At 41.9% G+C, this 25,119-nt stretch overlaps 1 protein-coding gene across 10 annotated transcripts in view; it reads right to left on the bottom strand.

The window, feature by feature from the left end:
- Positions 1 to 22,100, bottom strand: part of Add3 (adducin 3) — an 89,301-nt gene extending 67,201 nt beyond the window's left edge. For 2 of the 10 annotated variants that reach the window (XM_069987940.1, XM_069987954.1), the window contains exon 1: positions 21,786 to 22,099. The gene's annotated coding sequence lies outside the window, so the exon portion shown is untranslated. Of the gene's footprint in view, positions 1 to 6,424; positions 6,440 to 16,781; positions 16,797 to 16,817; positions 16,834 to 19,391; positions 19,411 to 19,482; positions 19,775 to 19,917; positions 19,935 to 21,152; positions 21,171 to 21,785 lie in introns of those variants that run through there. The other 8 variants (XM_069987953.1, XM_069987952.1, XM_069987948.1 and 5 more) reach the window with 8 other exon arrangements.
- Between the last annotated feature and the right edge of the window lie 3,019 nt (positions 22,101 to 25,119).

Here is a 25,119-nt window from a genome sequence, read left to right as displayed (position 1 = left end):
TACAGACTAGTTTACCATTAAACATCTCTCTAATATTAGTTTAATTACCATTAAACATCTCTTTAAGAGTTAAATTTAACTGGGTGAGGTGGTATCTCAGTGTTGTTTTGATTTATATTTCTTTTAAGTCTAGAAAGGTTGAGTACCACCTTACTCCAGATAGAATGGCTATAATCAAGAACTTTAACAACAACAGACACTGGAGGGGATGTGGACAGAAGGGAACCTTACTGCATTGTTGGTGGGAGTGTAAACTTGTTCAACCACTTTGGAAAGTAGTATAGAGGTTCCTCAAAAGACCCCACATAGAGCTCCCCTATGACCCAGCAATCCCACTTTTGGACATTTACCCAAATGATCACAAACAAGACCATACTAAAGCTACCAGCACAACTATGTTTATTGCAGCATTATTTATAATCGCCAAGATATGGAACCAACGCTGTGCCCCTCAGTAGATGAATGGATCAAGAAAATGTGGTATATATACACAATGGAATTCTATGCCTCCATCAGAAAGAATAACATTGCCCCATTTGTTAGGAAATGGAAAGACTTGGAAAAAACTATATTAAGTTTACAAGTAAGCCAGGCCCAAAGAAATATAATAGGTCTCATGGTTTCCCTTATTTGCAATAACTAGGATATGTCTGAGACAAGCAGAAACGGTCAGTTAAGTTGATGTCAGGCAAAATGAACCCCAACGTTAGGACTCAAATGGTTTTTCTTTCTTGCTATTGTTTCTAATATATTTATAAGGTGATTGTTTTGTTGCATGGTATGTCCCTCCCCCACGGTATAATCCCCGTTTTCACTGTATTTGATGTTGGTATAATTTGTGGAGGGGAAGGGAACAAATTGTTTAAATAGGGATACAGATGGACCCATTGCAACAATGAAATGTACAAGATGCTATGTCAAAAAACAAACTTTACAACTTTGGGGGGGAGGGCAGAGATGGTAAGGGGAAACAAAAGGGGCAACAATGCTTGATAAGAAATGTACTCATTACCTTGCTCATGTAATTGTAACTCCTCTGTATTTTCACAATAAAAAAACTTATTAAAAGTTAAATTTAATATAAGTGTAGTTTGGTCAGGCATGGTATTGCATACCTGTCAGGAGGGAGAGTCTGGGAGGATTATGATTAGAGACAGAAAATTAGCAAGAATTCATCTCACCAAAAAAGACAGGTGTAGTGCTTCATTTCTGTAATTCTAGCTATGAAGAAGGTATAGATGGAAGGATTATGATCCAGGATCAGTCATAGGCAAAAAATGACACACAATCCAAAATGCCTAAATTAGCACAAAAGGATGGATGGTATGGCACAAGTGGTAGAACACCTGCCTAACAAACCTGAGATCAATTTTCAAAACTCAATACCAAATACCACATATAAACATATATATATATACGTATATACATACACACATACATAATTGCAGTTTATCCTTGAGAAAACATATAACTTAATTTACAACGTAGCTTGGAAGGAAAATATTTGTCCTATCAGATATAAATGTAAGGTTTTCTTTAAACAAAAGGAAAATTAAAATGTTCCCGAATGATATGTCAATATTAATTCAAACATATCCTACAGAAGTAATTATATGTAAAATAACCTTATAAATGCTCATTTTAAAATATAATCTTTAAGCAGGGTGTGACTCATGCCTGTAATCATGTGTAAAAGGTTGATATTACTAAAAAAATTTTTGTCTCTGTGACATAGTGATATATCAAAGTGGAGACAACTGAATTTTATTTTATTTTATTTATTTATTTTGGTCAGTCACAGGGCTTGAACTCTGGGCTTGGTTGCTGTCCCTACGCTCTTCAGTTCAAGACAAGTGCTCTACCACTTGAACTACAGCGCCATTTCCGGTTTTCTCGTGGTTTACCGGAGATAAGAGTCTCACAGACTTTCCTGTCCAGGCTGGCTTTGAACAGCAATCCTCAGATCTCAGCCTCCTGAGTAGCTAGGATTACAGGCATGAGCCACCGGCGCCAAATGGGGGGAAAAAAGGTAAACCTAGTACTTAACAGCAGTACTTTACAGGGTTTGCTGTGCTACAGTGTGTTATGAAGCTTTAAGAAAGAGGATACTGAAGGTAGTTTCTCCATGTGAAAAGACAATATATTGGACTTATAGTATATATGGTTGATCTCAAGGTTAAAAAGGACCATGTTTGTTCTTTGGGTCCAGTCCTCATCTGTAATCTTTATCATTTGTACCAAGTCTTGTCTGACTAACCCAACCCACCTGCTTATCCTAGAAGAGTAAAAGTGCACAGCTTTCTGAACAGATTACTGCCTATACAATTTCTCCAGTTTAATCCACCTGCATCTCATTCTCTTTTTTTGTTCAGTGATTAATGGAAGCAATTTGTCATCAAGAACTCAACAAAGAAGCAAAACGATTATATATGGTCCAATAAATTTATTGTCCCTGTTATTTGTGTCCAACAACAATATAAGCACAAAAGTATTCCACTATGTTTTTACCATATACATTTTAATATAGTATAATTTCTAAATTAAAAATTAACAGATTTTTAAAGTAACTCTTTAAAGTAACCCACTATGAAATCCTATTGCCATCTGATTAGCACAACTGATCTACTAGCTGAATGCATTCCAAGTAAATTTGAAACCAGCACTTGGCAAAATACCCCATGCCTAGCATTTTACATGGAACACAAATTAAAGATATATTCTAGGGTAGTCCTGAGAACCAAACACTTCAATAGTAATGGTAATATGCTATATTCATTCTTGGTATAAAATTTGATATATGAGCAGTTTAACATTACAAATATGCTGTACTTTTCCATACATCTATTCTGTAGTCTTCTGGCATTCTAGCACTGGATTAGGAAAGCCTGCCATCTGGTAGTTATAGAGACCCTTTACTTATTTAGAAGACCAAGAAATGCCCAGAAATGCAAACTAAAATTATTACTATGAACATACAAAATATTTTTAAAATATTAAAAAAAAACCTGGGGTTTTCACTTAAATATCCTGCATACAGATAAACTTGACTTATGAATGTCTTTTATTATTAAGTGGTTGTACAGCTGGGTGCCAGTGGCTCACGTCTATAATCCTGGCTGACTACTCAGGAGGCTAAGATCTGATGATCAAGGTTTGAAACCAGTCCAGTCAGAAAAGTCCATGAGATTCTTACTTCCAATTAACTACCAGAAGAGGGGTAAATGGAGTTGTGGCTCAAGTGGTAGAGCACTAGCTTTGAGCAACAAGAGCTCAGGGACAGTACACAGGCCCTGAGGTCAAGCCCCAGGACTATCACAAAAAGAAAAGGAAGGAAGGAAAGAAAGAGGAAGAGTAGTTGTACAAAGAGTGCAATTCTGTATGTCAGGTTATGAGTAAAATGCATCTTGATCAATGTGATACCTCCCCCATTGTTCTCTCTCATTTTTCTCCCTCCCATCCCTACCCTCGAGTTATGAGGCTGCAGTTTTCATATAATGCACAATGAATATGATTCCATTTGTCACCCTTCCTCTCTCCTTCCATGTGCCTCTCCCCGCCCCCCCCACCCCAAACATATGCAAGTCAATTCTTAAAAGGTGTTAAAGGGATAAATGACAAAATTAGGTCCACATTCTCCAGTTTCCTTTATAAAACCTAGACATGAGAGCCAAATTGGCCCTATTTAAGTTGACCATTTAATTTGTGTGTGTGTGTTGGTCAGGGGGCTTGAACTCTGGGCCTGGGCGCTGTTCCTCAGCTCTTCAGCTCAAGGCGAGCACTCTACCGCTTGAGCCACAGTGCTACTGACTTTCCTGCCCAGGCTGGCTTTGAACCATGATCCTCAGTTCTCAGCCTTCTGAGTAGCTAGGATTACAGGCGTGTGCCACCAGCACCCAGCTTTGACCATTTAATTTAACTCTCACTTCTCTTAGTCAAAATGTAAGCATTCTTGGGTATACAATTTTTTCCTCTCAAAGCTTCAGGTAGGCAATATTCAGAGTTAATGACAGTATAAAAACAGTAATAACAGGCATATGAGTATAAACAAAATGTTTTTAAGCTGGAGATTGCAATTTTTTATTGTAAAGATACTGTACAGAAGGATTACAGTTACATGAGTAAGGAGATGAGTACATTTCCTATTGAGCATTGTTACCCCCTCCTTTGTTTTTTCTCTACCATCCCTTCCCTCCCCACCTCCCCAACTCCTCCCTGCCCACCCCCCCCCTCCCCTTGCCCCGCCAAGTTGTAAAGTTCGTTTTCAACATGGTGTCTTGTACATCTCATTGTTACAATGGGTCAACCTGTATCCTTGTTTCAGCATTTTGTTATTTACCAACTGTTTCTATAGCTAAGCTATTACAAAAGAGGAGCTGAACATGGATCAAGTGGTAATAAGAGGCCTTGAGTTCAAATCCTAGCATGCGTGTGTATATGTGTGTGCACACACACACAAAATTAGAGGAGCCCTATCTTTATTAGTTTCATCATGCAAATGTGCAGTCTTCCTAGTCTTTTCTACTAAACTTACACAGCAAAAATCATTTTCACATTTCACTATGCTTAATCATTTTGTCAGTACTGGGGCTTGAACTCAAGACCAAGTGCTCTGTGTTTTGACTCCACTAGTCCTTTTTGCTTTGTTTATCTGGTAGTCTTGAACTTTTGTCCTTGGCAGGCCTCACTCAGATGGAAGTCCTCCTACCTCCACCTCCTATATATAGTTGGGATTACAGAGGTACATCACTATGGCCAGCTTGTTTTTTTCAAAACAGGACTTCACTAATAATGCCTGGTCTTAAATTGTAATGCTCCTATCTCTCCCTCTGGTCCTCAGAGTAAACTCTGGTCCTCAGCGTTTACTCTGGAAGTTCTGAGATAAACGATTACATTTTATTAAAGAAAAACAATTCAAGATGATATGACTTCCTGCAATAATACACTTTATAATGTAATACCAATGCCTTCAATTATTCCTTGTTCTTCCACTGAACAAAAATTTAAAATCAAGCACAAAACAGGGATGCAGCTTTATCTGGAAGCAAAATGATTAATCTTTAACCAAAATGATGACTACTTGCCCATTTCCAAATACACAAATGAAAACAAGCCAGATTAGACAATTAGGTAATAGTTGACAAGCACTAAAACAATTTAAGAAATAATTAAGTTTGTAAAAATCTTAACATATGGGGAAGACGTGATACCTTCAAGATTTGCAGAAGTGATTTAAGGACTGGTCTCACCTTTATCACAAATCAAAGTAGTGAAGACAGAATAAAATGAATGTTTACATTTTCACCCACAACAGGATACACAACATGAGGGGAAAAACAGTGAGAAAGTGCAGTAGTGGCACTCACTGAACACTGATGAAAGGAAACTATACAACTTTTAGGCAACTTATAGGAGGAGGGAGGGTCAGGAAGAGAATGAGGTAAGGGAAGACACCGTATGAAAGTAACTGTACTCATTAGCTGTAAATCACCTTTATAATAACCATAAATAATTTTTAAAAAACATACGGAGAAAACAAATAAATTGAAATAAAAAAATTTTACCAACGACAATCTTCAACTTCTCTTTTGCTCAGCAAATTCTATGAACTTTTGCCTTCAAAGTGTTCTATTCCTCCTGGTCTTACCTATTTAAGCTGCTACAATATAAGAGGGAGGAACATTCTGCATGAAAGGCCATATAGGACCCACAAAATTGTTTGGTACATGACAGAATAACAAGTATGCTTCTCATCTGCCTGTACTGACAATTTTGTATGGCCTACAAATCATCTTATAAATATCCAAACAGTCCTTGGCAGAAAAAAAGGTTCCCCACCCCTGATCAGACAAGAGGGCTTACAAACTATTTCTCATAGTTCTGGGAAGTCCAAGATCAAGAAATCAACAGATTTTGTGTCTGATGGATTCCTTGTTTACAGCATGGTCATCTTAGTAAGTACTCCATGGAGGAACAGGGAAGGGATCTTTCCAGTGTTTCTTTTATATGGCACTAGTCTCATTTATGACGGCTCAGTCCAAAGTCTCCCTCTCAAAATGTTCTCACAGGGGGAGAGAGGGATTAAGTTCCAACACTAAGATTTTGGAAGGAGATAAAACTTTTAGTCAGTTTATCACTCCCTTTCTATCTCAAAGCCATTGCCTTAGTTCATCTGCATCCTATCTTGACAACACTTATTCCCTTATCATGACATTTTCACTACCAAATCTCAGACACTTTTGATTATGCCTCTCACTAATTAAAACAGGTGTTGCAAAATAATATCTCTGTTTCTTAAAAGAGCACTCAAGGCCTACACTATCTGGTACTTAGCTAAACCTTACTGCTCCTACTGCCTTTTCCATCACATCCACCCCCGCAGACCTACGTGGCTTTATGCAATATACCCTCCTGGCCTGTAATTCACCTTCATTGCCAACAGTTAAAATTCTGTTGGATGCTCTCAAATCCAATGCCACCTGCTTCCTCTTTGATCCCAACAGGCCAAATCTCCCTTCTGTGTGCCATCTGCACTTCCTTTAAATTGTTGTTATAGTATAGCTCTTGAGTATCAGTTACATGCCCATCTTCATACTATAATTCCTGTCAAGTTCAAATATAGTCTTGAAATGATAAAAACATATTAAGTCAAGCATATAACCATCAAATAATATACACCTTTGCCTTCTAGAAGTTTCCACTATAATAAAGATTCTCTTACAATCGAGGGAGAGAATTTTAGGCTATACAAATATCTTAGTAAAATAACATTAAGATAAGTGGTATATGAAAACTAATATTCTTTTATGTACTTTCATTACTTTCTAGTCAAGTAAATTTGACAGAAATACTTTAAGAAAGTATTAATCTTCTGGGTTGGTGCATTTTTTGTCAAGCTGAGTGTTCCATATTTCAAAATTGTAGGTATGGAGGAAGTGGCGCTGTGGCTCAAGTGGTAGAGTGCTAGCCTTGAGCTGAAGAGCTGAGGGACAGTGCCCAGGCCCAGAGTTCAAGCCCCACGACCGACAAAAAACAAAACAAAACAACAACAACAACAAAATCAAAATTGTAGGTATGGAGAAAAATAGACCAAGATATCATAAACTTATATAAGCTGGTTCTTGCTTTATGAAAACCATAGAAATAATAAACATAGAGCTTTCTTTAATCCATCTAATTATGCCCTTGAAAATAGGTATTAAAAATATTAGACATATCATGACTTATCAAGGAACACAATTACCTTTTGATTTACATCAGGACAGGTTAAGAATCTTAACATCTTTAAACAAATGAAGTTAAATCTGGTTTGGTGTGCTAATTTTTGCTTCATCTAACTTTCTCCTGGAAAGCAGTTGTTTCTGATATCTGGTTTACCTTGATTTTCAGTTGCTCCCATGTATACATATATATACTATTACCTTTAAAAAATGAGATATAATCCATGTATTTTAATTGCACAATTTAGTACTTTTTAGTATATTCAAAGTTATGAGTCCCGTGCCAGTGGCTCATGTCCGTAATCCAAGCTACTCGAGGCTGGGATTTGAGGATTGTGGTTTGAAGCCAGCCTGGGCAATGAAGTCCATGAGATTTTTACTTCCAATTAACTACCAAAAAAGCCAAAAGTGGGGCTGTGGCTCAGTGGCAGAGTGCAAGCTTTGAGAAACAAACAAACCCAAAACCAAAAAACAACCTCAGGGACAGTGTGCAGGCCCTGAGCCCAAGACCTAGGAAAGGCACCAAAAAATAAAGTAAATTGTGAATCCATCACCACTATTTCTAGAATCTTTTTATCAGTGAAAAAATACAAATCAGGCAGTCACTTCCTAGTCCTCTCTGCCCAGTTCTTGGCATACATTAATCTCCTGTGTGACTCTATGGATTTGCCTACTCTGCACTTTTCATTCATTCAATATGTGCCCTTTTAAAAGTGTTTGATTTTTGTCACTTAATATAATGTGTAGTCTGTATCAGAACTTCATTACCTTTTTATGATTGAATAATATTTTTTTGAGTTTACCACATTTAGCCATTTGTTAATTACTAGACATATGGGCAGTTTCTATTTTTTTTTGCTATTGTGAATAGTGCTGCTATGGACATTGGTTTACAATTTTTTTTGTTTTTTTTTGGGAGGTCCGGTCGTGGGGCCTGAACTCGGCCTGGGCGCTGTCCCTCAGCTCTTCAGCTCAAGGCTAGCGCTCTACCACTTGAGCCACAGCACCACTTTCAGCTTTTTCTTTTTGCTTATGTGGTGCTGAGGAATCAAACCCAGGGCCTCAGGCACGCAAGGCAAGCGCTCTACCACTGAGCCACCTTCCCAGCCCCTCGTTTACAAGTTTTAACAGGAATATAAAATTGTGGGATTATAATGATAACTCTATGATACTGTTTTTCACCATGTTAACTGAGGAGCATCCGACTATTTCATTGCAGAATAAACATTTTTTTTTGGGGGGGGGTCCAGTCCTGGGGTCTGAACTCTGGGCCTGGGCACTGTCCCTCAGCTCTTCAGCTCAAGGCTAGTGCTCTACCACTTGAGCCACAGCACCACTTACGGCTTTTTTCTTTTTGCTTATGTGGTGCTGAGGAATCAAACCCAGGGGCTCAGGCATGCAAGGCAAGCGCTCTATCACTGAGCCACCTTCCCAGCCCCAGAATAAACATTTTTAAAGAGTAGTTATCTTGCTCTTTTTATTTTCACACTTAAAAGCAAAGTGTTCTACCTCAAAGGAAAATACTTTCTTTAGGATCCAGTGTTTATAAGCTGACCTATGAAATCTGTTTTCTGTGTCTGTCATCACATATTGGCAAATAACCTCTTTGTACTGTTGTCTTAACTGTTGCTGTACTTTCTGATGTTTGACAAAAGCATCAGACCTCCAAGAAGCTATGTATTTTATTTCCTATGGGAAATTTTTTGGAAACAACATGGTAAAGTATAATTCCCTGAAAAGCCAGAAGATCTGAAAGAATGACTGGACTTAGAATAGATTTCATAAACCAGGTGCTGATGGCTCATGCCTGTAAACCTAGCTACAGGAGGCTGAGATCTGAGGATGGTGGCACAAAGCCAATCCAGGCAGCAAAGTCCTTGACATTCTCACCTCCAATGAACTTCCAAAAAAAATCGGAAGTGGGGGCTGGGAAGGTGGCTCAGTTTCTTCATTAAACTTCAGATAATTTATGTAGTGCTCAACATAATCCTTAGCAGATTTTAAGGACTAGAAAAAAGGTTACTAATTAATTACATATAACAGACATGTAACAACAACCATGGTGCTCTTACTTTAACAATTTCAATGCTTTCTTTCAATTCTTATTGTCAAAGTTCCCTTTTGTCTGGCTCTGACAGGCCTATTTGAGCTACCTCAAACCTCTACTGAGCTGTAACAAATGGATATACTACCTCCAGTTCTATCCCTGGGTACTACTACAAGCAGTCTGGAAGACAGGAAAAAGGAAAAACAGGAGACAACTAAATCCACCAAAATAAAGTTCTCTTTAAAAGAGTGAATTCATTCAAGTAGGAATCACTACCTTAGAAACTGAGACAAACCAAAAAAAAGCAAAGGAAAAATAAAGTATTCAAGTACTGTCTGTAGGAGCCATCAGCAACCAGACCTACTGATTTAAAAAAAAAAAAAAAGCCTCATTAAAGTATTTTTCTTAACAATAATTATTTCATCATTGCTAGACTGTTTTTAAAATAAGTCCCAACTTCTTAAGGTTTCTCCTTTCCCATGCATTCCAATAAGTACAGAATTAGTTCTTCATCATGCATTTAGGCCTCCTGCTGGGAAACATAATTAAAATTAAGCAGGCAACAATTCCACTTGGTACTAAGATCCTTTCAAATCCTCCAAATGAGGCAGGAATTGTCTGAAAGTTCTGTAAGGAAAACTGAGAGGTTGCTCAACTTGATACTGGCCATTCAGTAGATGGCACTCTTCCCTCAGAGCCCAAATTAAACAAACTCTCAGGTGCATGATATACTATGACTTTGAGTTGTGATATAAAGCAGGATTCCCTTTTCGAAGTACTTAACTGACAGTCAAAATTCCTCTAGCATTTGCATTCATCTAAAATTGATGTCTTTTACAGACACTAAAAAAAAAAAGAGCCTAGGGAAGTTGACATTATTGTAAGATATCAAATATATTGTAAGATATCAAATAAATTCATAATTCTAATATACCTAATTCAAGGGATTACTAAATAATCTGTATCTTGGAGCCATAACTACGGAAAACAAATAGTTTTTATCTAAGCTTAAAAACATTCCTTCCGCCGGGCGCTGGTGGCTCACGCCTGTAATCCTAGCTACTCAGGAGGCTGAGATCTGAGGATCGCGGTTCAAAGCCAGCCCGGGCAGGAGAGACCGTGAGACTCCTATCTCCAATAAACCACCAGAAAACCGGAAGTGGCGCTGTAGCTCAAGTGGTAGAGTGCTCGCCTTGAGCTGAAGAGCTGAGGGACAGCGCTCAGGCCCAGAGTTCAAGCCCCATGACCGACAAAAAAAAAAAAAACATTCCTTCCCTCCTCCTTCTGGGACAACTTTCCAGAGACTTGTGACCAGATCCTTGTCTAGTAATAGCAAAGTATTTAGAGAAACTATGATTTTACTATTATCAACACTCACTAAAACAAAGGATTATTTTCAATATCTTGGCTGAAAATTGTTTTTGATTTGTTGGTCATGGGCCTTGAACTCAGGGGCTGGGCACTGTCCTTGGGCTTTTTTGTTCAAATCTAGTCTAGTGTTCTACAACTTTAAACATAACTCCACTTCCCATTTTCTTTGGGTTAACTGAAGATAAAGAGTTTCACGGACTTTCCTGGCTTTGAAAATGGATCTTCAGATCTCAGCCTCAGCCACCAATGCCTGGCCCTGAAAATAATTTTTGATATCCACATAATAGATCAAGTATATTTGAAAAAAAATCACTGCAGATCTGGTTTTGAATAAAAAATTCATGGATGAATATTGGGTTATGAATAATTTTTCACATTTCTTTTTTCAGATCTTCCTTCAAAATTGAAAAGGCAGACAGCTTTGGAAATTCCTTCTAGTATAATATACTGTTGATAGTGAGCTTTCCAGCAATCAGATGGAAACCACGTTAAAATTTTCTACCTTTCTGGTTAAGTTTGGTGATGCATCTGCAATTCCTTTTCTTGGGAAATTGGGGAATTGGAAGGATCTTAGTTTGAAGCCAGGCAGGGCAAAAAGTTGAGACTTCATCTCAACAAACAATCTGTGTGCTTGTAATCCCAATTCCAAGGGAGAAGTAGGTAGGAGGAATGCAGTTTCAGGCTAGCCTGGGCAAAAGAACAAGACTTTATCTGGTAGATAACCAGAACAAAAATGTCGGGAGGCATGACTCAAGTGAAAAATTCTGCCTTTGTCTAGAAGAAACAGTATACTGTCTTTGATTTTTTTGTAAAAGTCATAAGCAAGGGTTGGGAAGGTGGCTCAGTGGTAGAGTGCTTGCCTTGCATGCATGAGACCCTGGGCTCGATTCCTCAGCACCACATAAGCAAAAAAAAAGCTGGAAGTGGCGCTGTGGCTCAAGTGGTAGAGCTCTCTCCTTGAGTTGAAGAGCTGAGAGTGGCAGCGCCCAGGCCCAGAGTTCAGACCCCACAACCAACCGACCAAAAAAGAAGTCATAAGCAAAAGCAAAAGGAATACACTATTTTAGAGTTTTAAGTTAGTAATAGGAGTATGGTATAAGAACAATGTATCAACTTCATTACTAGTCTCTTTCCTCTTTCCACCATCAATCTGTGCCACTCTTTCCCAGCACTCCACTATCCAAGATTCTTGTGCACATCCCCAATGCTACTTTAGCTCTCACCATAAACCTTTCTTCTCTAGTTACTTACATGGATATTAAAAGACCTTACAGAATCTTTATCCCATTCACTAAGCAAGTAAGTGATGATGCAGTTAACAGTTGCTGACTCTTAACTAATAAAGAAATAAAAGCAGTGCTTCTTAAAAGTCCCTGGGGAGACTTTGAGTACATCCCCCCCATATATTTTTAGACATGAAATATGCCTAATTATTTACTGAAATAAGCCTAATTATCTTCTCTATGAGGAGACTGAGTAAATCCATCTCTCTGCTACAGCATTTAGTCACTGCAACATATCAAAAATGACAAGATGAGTATATGGTATAGAAAAGGAAAATGGAAATGCTGTCCTAGTGCAGGAAGAGTTGAGCCATTGTGGAAGACCACAACAGAAACATTGCCGACAGTAGCAAATTAAAGCTATAAACCAGTCCCTGAAACATTTAGTACTTCTTTAACCTGCTTGTTTTCTATATTGTTGGAATTCTAGTTCCTTGATAGGCAACCAACTAACAACCACAGGGCTTAAAACAGGCTGACTCATACCTGTACTTCTTTTGCCTTCCATCCAAAGAGGTAGTAATTCTTGGTAGGAAAAAGAGGAGGGAATAATATAAGGGGATTGGGAGTCAGATAAAGAGAATGGGAGTTAAATAGTAGAATAATGATTTCATGTGTCTTACAGGGAAGCTAGGTTTTAATCTTGTTCAATCCAATGCTTGCCTTGATATTGCTTTACCTTAAAATATGAGCCTTAAAATTATCTTAAAAGTTTTACACACACACACAAACTTCCTGAGAAACTGATTTTTTTTTGTACCAGTACTTGGGCTTGAACTTCATCAGGACACTGCACCACCTTCAGCATTTTCGCTCAAGCTGGCACTCTCCCACTTCAGCCATAACTCCATTTCTGGCTTTTTGCTGGTTAAGACTTTTTTGCCTGGGTTGACTTAGAAACCTAGATCCTCAGATATCCCCCCAAGTAGCTAGGATTATAGGTGCAAGTAACCAGTAACCCAAGAAAAAGTGTTTTAAGAACATTTTATTACTTCCCCTAAATTGCTCATATTTTTACCCTCAACAGTTGCATGCGCGCGCGCGCGCGCACACACACACACACACACACACACACGAATTTCATAACTTGAAACTGAAACTATAGTTTTGTTTGAGGAAGTAGCAAACTTAAAATGCTAGTTGATGTGATGCATACACATACCAGTATCTTCAGTCTTAGTTTTGGGAAATTTGAAACAAAGAAGTTTCAAAGTTCATCTGATAACAGTGAATCTTAGCACTACCAACTAAGGTTTAACTAAAGCCAATTTGAAAACAAGAGAGGAAGGAAGGAAGGAAGGAAGGAAGGAAGGAAGGAAGGAAGGAAGGAAGGAAGGAAGGAAGGAAGGAAGGAAGGAAGGAAGGAAGGAAAGGAGGGAGGGAGGGAGGGAGGGGGGAAGGGGGGAAGGGAGGGAAGGAAAGAAAAGTGCAATGTATTGGGAGATGAATTGGACCAGTCTGATTGACTTCAGGTAAAAGCTCCATTTGTATCTAATGTCATTATAAAGGTAAAACCATATACTTAAGAGTTCAGCTTTCACTATAGTTAAGACTCATAATCTACACTGTATTCTCAAGATGCAAATTTAAAAGAATTAAAAGCCAAAGGTATCTTGATTTTATTCCTTTTGGATTATGTTAGACAATTCTGAAAAACACTTTCTTCCTTTAAGTTTCCTAGAATATTCTTCATTAAGTATAGTACATAATGTCCTAGAAATTTGAAAAAGATAGTTAATGCAGCTTTTCAAAGAAAACCAAAAATACTTCAAGGAAACAAGGGCCTCTGATTCTCATCTATGGCAACATCTAAGGCTTTAAGGTAAGTCGAGCAGTACCTTCCTACCATTTAACTATCTTTTCAACTGCAATAAATTTAATTTTAAACCTTATTTTGAATTTGTTTGGCTATTAAGAGCAACATTATTAAAGCACACATGAAATGAACAAAATATCCACAAACCTCTTTTCTTCTTCAACACTTCACTTTTTTAAACTCTAAATAAACTAAGTAAACATGTACTGAAATGGTGAATAATTTTTATTTTTTCCCTATGTATATCTGTGATTAAGTTTAATTTATAAATTAGGCCCTGTAGGAGAAAAACAATAATAAAACAATTATAACAATATACTGGAATAAAACATCATTTATTTCTGGAATTTCCCATTTATAAATTTTGGGACTACGGTTGACAACTAGTAACTGAAACTTCAAAGGCAAAACTGAAGAGGTAACTACTACAAATTCATCAAAGTAATGGCAAACATTTTCTTTCAAGCTACATTCAGTGAAAGAATCAATTTGTGTTGTTAGAGAGACTTCCTGATATATACAACCCATTACAGTAAAATTTTGAGATTGTCTGGCTTTGAGCCAAGAAATTTAATCTCTGGCAGAACTCAAAAGACCAAATAGCTTTCTTCCCTATAAATACTGTGGCACAGACCCTAAGTTCAAATGATAGAGAATTAACAGGAGAAATGAAATAAAGTATTAAGCTCTCTGAATTTCAATGACATGACAGTCTGTGATTGTTCAACTAATTTCAAATTAAATTTGAATAATTTAAAATAAGCCTATGTTTAAAAGGAAAGAGTATTATAAACTAGACATTTAAAGGTTTTTTTCTAGTCTAATTCTATATAGTTAACACTTTTGAAGGAATATGAAATAGCACTATTAATTATAGCAGAAAGTATTAACAAGCTGTATCTTTAAGACAGCTTGCATTTTATTTATTCAATATATATTTGTTTTTAGGCATTGTTTTCTAACATCACATTTCACTAAATTATTAGCAAAGGACGTATCAGGTAGTTACAATAATTGTAGACATAGCTTTAAACAGCTACTAACTTCATAATTAATTTGCTTGACATCAACTGTGTGACACAACAATACACTGTTCCTTGAGGAATGAAAAAGTGTAAAACCACAGAAATGTATAAATACCTTTTCATTTATAGTTATTTTAGGAAGCAACTCAGGGGAGGTATTTAGAGCAAGCTTCAGTTAAAGATCTACCTCTGATTGATATGGTTTTAGTAATCAGAACAAAGGTCAGGCTAATATAGTAAAGAACCAAATGGCATCACTGTCCCATTAAGAGTCTTATCTACTCATCTAGTAAGATTTAAAAAAAAAAAAAAAGAGTAACATCATTAGTAATTAAATACTCCAGCCCCAAACTTAGTCTAAACACACACTTAGCTGGGCAACAGTAGCTCATGCTTCTAATCCTAGCCACTCAGGTGACTGAGATATGGAGGATCACAGTTCAGTGCTAGCCCTGACAGAAAAGTTTACTAGAGACCATCTCTTAAAAAAAGCAAAAAGCCAGGCTGGAGGTATGGTCCAAGTGGTAGAGTACCAGAAGTCCAGTAAGCAGTAGGCCCTGAGATTTGACCCCCAGTACTTCCAAGTATGTATTCATGTATGTTTACACATTAAAAAAAAATGACAGGACTACAAAGTAGGTCCTGTCTAGGATTTGGGCACTAGTGGGAGAAAGGAAGGTAAACAGAAAGGGCGAAACAAGATAAATATGATCAAAATGATTTATATACATGTGTGAAAGTGGAACAATGAAAGTTCTTGAGATTGGTTTGGGAAGGGAGAGAGAGGATGAACAGAGAGTGAGAAGATGAATCTGATCGAAGTACACTGTATGCATACATGGACTTGTCAAGATAAAATCCCTTTGGACAAGTAACTAATGCTAATAAAAAATGTGGGAAAATAAACCCTTTCCCAAAGTCAAAAGGAGACTTACTCTGTACGGGTTAATCATTATCCTTCAGGCTTAAGCACAGCCTGATGATAGTATTAACACAAGAGGATATATAGATGTGGTTAAACTCTAAACCAGACATACACAGCCCATAATTTTAGGAATACAGTAAAGTTGGTTTTTTTTTTTTTTGGTTGGTCATGGGGCTTGAACTCAGGGCCTGGGTGCTGTGGCTGAGCTCTTTTGCTCAAGGCTAGAACTCTACCACTTTGAGCCACAGCCACTTCCAATTTTCTGGTAGTTAAGTGGAGATAAGAATTGCATGGGGGCTGGGAAGGTGGCTCAGTGGTAGAGCGCTTGCCTTGCAAGCCTGAGGCCCTGGGTTCGATTCCTCAGCACCATATAAGCAAAAAGAAAAAAAGCCGGAAGTGGCGCTGTGACTCAAGTGGTAGAGCGCTAGCCTTGAGCTGAAGAGCTGAGGGACAGTGCCCAGGCCCAGAGTTCAGGCCCCACAACCGGACCCCCAAAAAAAAAAAAAAAAAAAAAAAGAATTGCATGGAATGGGCTGGGAAGGTGGCTCAGTGGTAGAGCGCTTGCCTTGCAAGCCTGAGGCCCTGGGTTCGATTCCTCAGCACCACATAAGCAAAAAGAAAAAAGCCGGAAGTGGCGCTGTGGCTCAAGTGGTAGAGCGCTAGCCTTGAGCTGAAGAGCTGAGGGTCAGCGCCCAGGTCCAGAGTTCAGGCCCCATGACCGGACCCCCCCCCCCCAAAAAAAAAAAAAAAAGAATTGCATGGACTGCTGGGAAGGTGGCTCAGTGGTAGAGCGCTTGCCTTGCATGCATGAGGCCCTGGGTTTGATTCCTCAACACCACATAAGCAAAAAAAGAAAAAAGCTGGAAGTGGTGCTGTGGCTTAAGTGGTAGAGTGCTAGCCTTGAGCTGAAGAGCTGAGGGACAGCGCCCAGGCCCAGAGTTCAGGCCCCACGACCGGACCCCCTTCCCCCCCCAAAAAAAAGAATTGCTTTGAACCATGATCCTCAGATCTCAGCCTCTTGAGTAGCTATGATTAGAGGCATAAATCACTAGCGCCCAGCTTCAGTGAAAATTTCTTTATTAATTTGCAACTATTACCATGAATGAAATAGCAGCAGGGTTATATGGGCTTACTCTTCAGTCTGAGTCCAGAACCAGCAAGGTAGTCTCTCTGTGCCTCTGTTTAGTTACTAGGCTGTTGGGAAGATTAAATAAATTAAATCATGTACAATACCTAGAAGAGTGCCTGGCAGAGGGATAAAACAAATAAATACTGGCTGTTTCAAATATTTGCAAAGTCCCATCAGTCCAACGTAGCATGATATAACTGCCTTCAAAAGATGTCATTTTAGCTGGGTGCCAGTCGCTCATACCTGTAATCCTAGCTACTCAGGAAGCTGAGATTTCGAGGATCATGGTTTGAAGCCAGTAGAGGTAAGAAAGTCTTTAAGACTTTTTAGAAGTGGAGCTGTGGCTCAAGTGGTAGAGTACAAGCCTTGATCACAAAAACCCAGGGACAGTGACCAGGTCCTGAGTTCAAACCCCAGAACTCAGACATATGCACACAACACAAGATGTCATTTTATACACTCATGAGGATGAAGACATAAAGCACTTAACTTACTGAGTCTAGGTTCCAGTCTGATTACTTTATGTGTAACAATTAGGGGAAACCAAGACTCTGGCAGGATCACTGCCCAACATTCTACAAACAGATGTTTCAGAGTTGGGTTTCCATGTTTTCACCTGATTTCTTTCCTCAGCAGAAAGGCTGTATGACATTCATACATGTTGCTCAGTACTGTGAACAAACTACTTTGAGACAGGATTAATAAACTAACCACCTGTGGGCAGGTGATAAAATAACTCAGACTGGCCTATTTCAAGAAAATCAGGAAGTTTAGACTCAGAAGTTGAACACCAATGTCTATTTAGGATTTACTATAGGAGGTAGACTGTTTGCTAATCTTATACTATTAGACTGCCCCCCACCCCACCCAGCCATTCTATTAGACCAAATGTATCACTGAGCAGATCCCAGAACAATATACTGGGGGTAAAGGAGGGGGGCTAGAGATAGTAAAGTGTATAATGTAATTTTCTCATTTTGAAAATGAATAAGAAACTTGCACTCAAAAAATATTATCCTATCATGCAAAATAAATATTTTCAGGTGTGATTCGATTCTGTGTCTTATGCTAAGTGTTTACCAGACATTTCCTTGTATCATACATGTAAAAAGCTGCAACATATTACATGTCTCAGAGCCAAATCTCAAGAATTCCTTAAATTATGTTTAACATTCAAAATAAATATAGCTTTCTTTCTTTAAAAGCTACCATTACTAATGACCTTCCCAGGTCCTCCCTCCATAAAGTTAATCTCATTTTAAGCAAAAGAAAATTAGCTGCAGATCAAGTAACATGTAATGGAGTTTTAGACATAAAATATTTCTACAAACGCTCCAAAAGTAACAATTCTATAAATGAATCAGTCTTCTACCTTAATTACACAAATCTATTCACCAGTCAATTGCCTTAATTTTAAAACGACAAATTACACTTTACACTTATTCTCTTTAACAACTCTCACTAGGAGACTTCTATAACCCCGAACAGGATGTTTCCAGCAGATGGAGATGAAATCCATCCCAAGAAAGGCAACCATTTTCATACTGCTAAATATAAAATTTGCATAATTCCATGTGAACAACTCATCCACATGTTTAGGTCGCTGATTCCAAGCTCCAGGATCTTATCTGTTTCTTCACCAACCTTATACACACATAATCCTCAAAGCCTCAAAGCCTCTTGGTCGAGTTAAATCCCACCCCAACTCTTAGCAGGTCATCCGACAGAGCACACGTGCCAAGGGTATTTAGTGGTTTCCCTTGCGCTCCCATTCCAAACGGGCACCCACTTGACATTAAATCTCTGCAACGGACAACAACAACAAAAAGTGCACTTGAGGCCATTCTTGTCGATTGAATATAGGTCCAATTTATTGTACCTGTCTGTGGCCTTTAACAGCAGCATACCTCCAAAGGGCAGGGCTCATGCCCCAAACACCAGCCGACTAGACCCCGGCCAACTCTGCTGGTGACCCAGGGCGGAGGAGGGCGTGTGTGTGTGTGTGTGTGTGTGCGCGCGTGCGGGAGGAGGGCGGGTGTGTGTGTGTGTGTGTGTGCGCGCGTGCGGGAGGGGGGCGGGTGTGTGTGTGTGTGTGTGCGCGCGTGCGGGAGGAGGGCGGGTGTGTGTGTGTGTGTGTGTATGGTGTGTGTGTGTATGGTGTGTGTGTGTATGCGTGCGTGCCCGCGCTTCCAAAATGGGGCCGGGGGCCAGACGAGAACAGTGGTTGAAAACTTTCACCTCGTAAAAAGTTTTGTTATTATTTGTCGTAATTGGGGAACAAAAACCAAGCCGCGGAACGATCGTGCCCGGCCACCTCCGCCAAGCGCGGGAAGCCGCCCTCCTCCCGCGGCGCACCTCCGGGCTAACAGTCTGCGAGTCACCGAAGCCTCCCGCAGCGCCGGGTTTTAAAGTTCCCCCCCCCCCCGCGCCCGCCCCTCCGCCGGCGCAGGCCGGAGCGCGTCCCGGACGGCCGGGCCCGCCCCGCGGGGCCCCAGGCCGCGCCCCGCGACCCCTCCCCGCCGCGTCCGCCTCCCGGAGCCCACGCGGAGCTCCGCTCCCGCCCGGGAGAGAGGTTCACCTGAGGCCGCGGGGACAGCCAATGGCGAGTCCCCTCCCCGAGCGCGCCCGGCGGGGCAGGGGCCCGGCGCCTCCGCTCCCCGCAGGATTACCTCGCAGCAGCGCGGCCGGCCTGGTGCTCCCCGCCCTCCTTCGCCGCGGCCGCCGGGCTGCAGCGGCCGCCGAGCCCCGCTCCGGAGGGCAGGGCCGGGGAAGGGGAGGGGGACTGAGGAGGGAAGGACTGCGACGCCGAGCCTCGGGCGGCAGGAAGCGGCCACGCCGGGTCGCCGAGGCTTCTAGCTTTTGCTCTCCGTTTTTTCAAAGCGATAGAACTTAAATCCACTCCTTTCACCCCCGCCCCTCGCCCGGGCGACCGTTACCGCCGGGCCGCTCGCGCTCCGGCGGAGACTGGCCGGGCTCCTCCAAGAGCGTCCTAAGCCACGCCCCCAGAAGCCACGCCCCAAACGCTCTTGACTCCGCCCTCTACAAGCAGACACCCCCCCCCCCACCACCAAACACACACACACACACAGCCCTGCCTCGCAGACCTCTGAGCGCCTCTGGCTCCGCCCTACAGTCCTTCTGGTCCCGCCTTCCACAGGCCCAGCCCACAGCAGGTTGGCCCACCCTCGGGCCCCGCCCCCCACGACCCCCTCTCCTGGGCTGCGTGCCTCTGGCTCCACCCAACGAACTCGCGGCGTTGTGGCCCCGCCTTCCACAGGCCCCGCCCCCAACGGGCCCTCGCGCTCTCTAGCCCCGCCCCGGGTGGCCCTCCAGTGTCCTGGCCCCGCCCCTGGCGACCCCCTCTCCGGATCCGCGCGCTCCGCGGCTGCAGCGGCCGCTGCGCGGGGGCCTACGTGCTCCCGGGGCGGGAGGGTTTGCTGCGGGGCGGCTGCCTGGCGCCGCTACTCCGTCTCCTTCCCGCTGAGCAGCTCCGATCCGCAGCCGCAGGGGAAAACGACCCCCACGGAAACACGACCGCGAAGGGGAGGAGGGGCGCCTCGGAAACGTCTCCCCTAGCCTGGACGACCCCTCCCTTCCCCCCGCGAGGTTGCGCCTCGGCGGCCCACACGGGCTGCCGGGTTTTCGGGAGGGGGGGGGTGAGGCCAGCGCCGCGAGGAGGCCCGCGCCGAGGTCTGACCTCCTCACCCCCGCCCGGGCCTCGCGGTGCGTCTCCGCGCGCTTGCGTGTGGGGGCGCCCTCCTCCACGCGTACCCTCCCCGCGGCCGAGGTGCGGGTCGGGGGCCGCCAGCCCCGCCTCCCTCGGATCCCCCTCCCCCCGTCGGCGCTCCTCCTTGGGCCCGGGGGGGGGCCCCGGGGTAACCTCGGGGGATCCGGAGGCCGGGCGCGGCCGGCAGCCTTCGGAGTGCCACCCGAGGCCCGGCAAACTTTGCCACACTGGACCGCAGGTCTGCGGATCCCTCCACAGGTGACACCGGGCCGCCACGCGCGGGGCGGCGGATCCCTCCCCCGGGCCCGCCGCGCAGACCTCCCAGCCAGAGCCGGGCTCTCCGGCCACCCCAGGCTCTTTGCACACACGCCCTCCGCCCCGGCGAAGGCACCCGCCAGCACACCCCTCGGAGCGCCATTGTAGTGATTCACGGCCCCTCGGGTCAACCCCACCCTGAGACACAACCAGAAACTTCTCTCCCCATCCTTATCTCCCCGTCGTTTTTCCAAGGCGCGGTGGCGACAGTCCATTTCCGTCCTCATCTGCAGACTCCTCTTCCCCCGCAGAGGCTTCACACGAGCCCCCTCCTCTTCATCCTCCCTCCCCTCTTACCTAAAAACGGGCCCATTAACATGTAGTTTCCTCTCCCCACGTAGGAAGTGTGGAAAATGAATTTTGTGTCTTGGCACCAGTCGTGATTCATGGATAGCCTTGTTCTCCCTCTCTCCTGGACGAAGGCTGGGGAAATCCGAGTCCACCACCATCTCCCATTTGTCCAAAAATAACGTAACCATGCCACATATATTTCCAAATATTCCTGAACAATCATGACCTGGACCTACTTGGCTTGGGGGAAGGAGGAGGTGAGGAAGCGACATTTAGAAAATGCTTGGCCCGGTATTTTATTTGGCATTTAAAAATATCTGCAGTATTTGAGTGAGAGAGAGACTGGGAGTGGCTGGATGTTTTCTTGCATTTGAAAAGCAAAAAAAAAAATGTTTTTTAAGAAAGCTTTTCATACATCAGGCTTAACTCTTATGAATAGCAAGCAAAAAAAAAAAAAGTACCCTAAGATACACATCATCTCCACTACACAGGGCATTTGCTGGTCTCAAATTTAGACCCCATCACCAACCGAGCGAAAGCAAATTGACGGGATTATTTTAAGCATGTCTGATGAACAGCCTTTCCACGATTATTCCCTTTCCCACGGTTTCTGAACAAAATGGGTAAAGGATCACTTACTCGCCGACGATCCGGAGCTTCCCGGCTGCAGGGTGGTAGATGTGTCTGTGCAGCTCGTAGGTGTGGATCCTGCAGTGTGGCTGCTGCACCGGAGCGCTCTGCAGGCTGGGACAGCAGCAGCAGCAGCAGCAGCAGCAGCAGCTTCTCTCAATGCTGAGTAGTAAAGTGTATGTATGACTTAGAGACTCCACAATTACCATTAGGCGCTCTGCCTTTTCAGAGGGGAGGCGGAATCTTTCTTAAAGGAGTGGGTTTTGTTTTTCTTTTCCACGCTATTGCTTCATCAGAGGCAGAAAAAGGGTGGAAACGGAGTTTTTTTAGACCTAGCAGAGCCAGTAGAGCTGTGGGAGGTCAAGGTTAAAATTAACTGGGTGACAAGGGGGAGGGACTAGGGACCGAAATTAGTGTGAGTCAATGAAATGCTTAGAAGCAACTCGTTTTAAAGAGCCCTGCTTCCTTCAGATATGGGGGTTAATGGCCAAAAAATAAATAAAGCTATGTGTCTTGAAGGCAACTAGCAATTCGTGGTAATATTTAATTTCCAATCACTGTAGTAAAATGATCCTAGAGAGGGAAGCTACTTAGCAACTAGTGCAAGAATGAAATGGAATAATAAAGTTCATATATGCAAATAAGGGCAATGGGTTCTAATCCTAACACCTGTAAGCATATCTGGCTAATGCCACTATTAGAATGCATGATTGACATATTTTAATGTGTAACATGTTCTAAAAAGTATTTATTTATAGAAAAATCGCCGAAAGGGGGAAGATAAGTAAGAGGAGATAAGGGAATATAATTGAGGGATGAAGTGATTCAGGTTATACTATGGACTGAAAACCCCTTGCATTGTTGATGTATGCCAATAAAATTTATTTATTATTTTGTGCCACTTGGGGCTTGAACTCAGGACCTAGGCACTGTCCCTGAGCATTTCTACTCCATTCTCAACACTTTAACCACTTGAGCCATAGCTCCACTTTTGGATTTTTGGTGGTTAATTGGAGATAGTAGTCTCATGGACTTTGGTACCAGGGCTGGTTTTGAACCATGATCTTCAAATCTCAGCCTCTTGAGTAGGTAGGATTACAGGTGTGACCAGCTGGCTAAAAGTTTATATTAAAGAAAACAACACCATGGGCTGGGAAGGTGACTCAGTGGTAGAGCGCTTGCCTTGCATGCATGAGGCCCTGGGTTCGATTACTCAGCACCACATAAGCAGAAAAAAAAAAGCTGGAAGTGGCGCCGTGGCTCAAGTGGTAGAGAGCTAGCCTTGAGCTGAAGAGTTGAGGGACAGTGCCCAGGCCCAGAGTTCAGGCCCCGTGACCGACCGGACTCCAACAAAAACAAAAACAAAGCAAAACAACGCCGGGCACTGGTGCTCATGCCTGTCATCCTAGCTACTCAGGAGGCTGAGATCTGAGGATCGCTGTTCAAAGCCAGCCCAGACAGGAAAGTCAGTGAGACTCTTATCTCCAATAAACCACGAGAAAACCGGAAGTGGCACTGTGGCTCAAGCGATAGAGCGCTAGCCTTGAGCTGAAGAGCTGAGCCACAGAGTTCAAGCCCCATGACCGACCAAAAAACAAAAACAAAAAAACACAAAAGAAAACCCACATGAGACATAATGTGTAAAATAATCTTAGAAAATAATAGCAAAATATTATGTGATTTCAAATGTCAGAAAAGTTTAGAAATTCAAGTGGCTTAGTTTACTACAGTGAATCTACTATTTAAAGTATTAAAATGTACTCATACAAGTCTGCATTATAACCTCAAATTTTATTTTTAATAATGTTCTTTGATTGAACATCTTTGAGCTGTGAAAGTATAGTCTCCAAATATGAACAGAGAAAAATATGGAAAATATTCTGTCATTGATTTTCTTTGCACATGCCTCCTTAATTAATGTACGGTCTTGAGCAAGTAACTAATCTTATTTGGATCTTAGTTCCTATATTTTAAAATGTGAAGTGGAATTGAGACATCAGGATTCCTTGGCATTACAAAAATACTGTGATTTTTGTGACATTCAGATATTTATATTTTGTTATTTAATGTCTATCTGTCCCACTCTAAATTCCTTTTCCTGAAAATATGTATTAATTCTTTATTTTTAATTCACATCTGGAGTTTGTTATTTGCAGTTCTGAAATTATTTTGCAAATCAAAAAATGATTCTATAAAGCAAATAAACATAGTTTTCTTGGAATTATGGTTCTATATTGAACTCTGACAAATTTCCCTGAGGCAGAACCCTACCTGCGTGCTAAAGGTGCTGATTGGAGTGCTTTGATGTAGGTTAACTATAACTGGAGTATTTAAAAGCTGGAGCCTCATTGGACGGTAGAGTTGGAACAAAGTTTACAGCTCACCTACTGTGAACCTGTAATTTTACAAGTGGAGACTATAGAAACCCAGAGAACCAAAGTGGGGACAAAATCAGGGATAGAGCTGGTTAATGCTGAGTCTTTATTCTTGGACATATAAGGCAAATGAACAATACATATTATGGATAGGGTGGATTAAGTCTATAATCCTAGCTATTTGTGAGGCAGAGATCAGAGGACCATGGTCTGAGGCCAGCCTGTGCGTAAATGTTGAGGAAGACTACCTTACATCAAATGTCTGGGTACAGTGGCATGGGGAGGCACAAGTAGGAGGGCTGCAGTCTAGGCTGGCTGGGGAGAAGTCAGGACTCTATTTCAAAAAATACCCAATGAGAAAAAAAGATTGGCAGGGTGGATCAAGTGGTAGAGCACCTGCCTGACACCCTGAGTTCAATCCTTACTATCACCACCACCACCACTACCTCCACCACCACCACTACTACTACTACTAGTAGTAGTAATAATAACAATAATGTGTATGAACATAGACATTATTTCAAGGCCTAAGTGGGTCCTATCACATCAACAACAAAAATAGCCTCAATGACACTGTATGCACATAGTATAAACTAAAGAAATATATTAACTGAGAAATTTTAGTATATATATATATATATAAACACAAGGAAAGAAATTTGTCCAGAGGACTGTTTGAACAACAACAACAACAACAACAACAACAAACAAACAAATCCCCTGGGGAATCCTCACCACCCATTAGCAAATTTATCTTCCACCCAAATGACAAGGCCTTCAACCACTTCTGTGGGTTGTTTCCAGGCTCCTATTGGAGCCTCTTTCCTTTGTCTACATCCTCAAACATGCCTACTGAGAGAAAAAGTTCTTTTTGGAGAGGAAACTCTAGTAGAGACTTATCTCCGGCCTTCAGAGATGCTTTCTGGAACTTCGCAGCAGTCTAAGCCAGTCAGTCTCCCTAGGTTCAG

The sequence above is a fragment of the Dipodomys merriami genome, unplaced genomic scaffold (assembly GCF_024711535.1).
Source record: "Dipodomys merriami isolate MVZ:Mamm:240054 unplaced genomic scaffold, mDipMer1.0.p SCAF_35, whole genome shotgun sequence".
In the NCBI taxonomy this organism is placed as follows: Eukaryota; Metazoa; Chordata; class Mammalia; order Rodentia; family Heteromyidae; genus Dipodomys; species Dipodomys merriami.
Note: the sequence above shows the minus strand (reverse complement) of the source record. Positions and strands in the feature narration are given on the sequence as shown.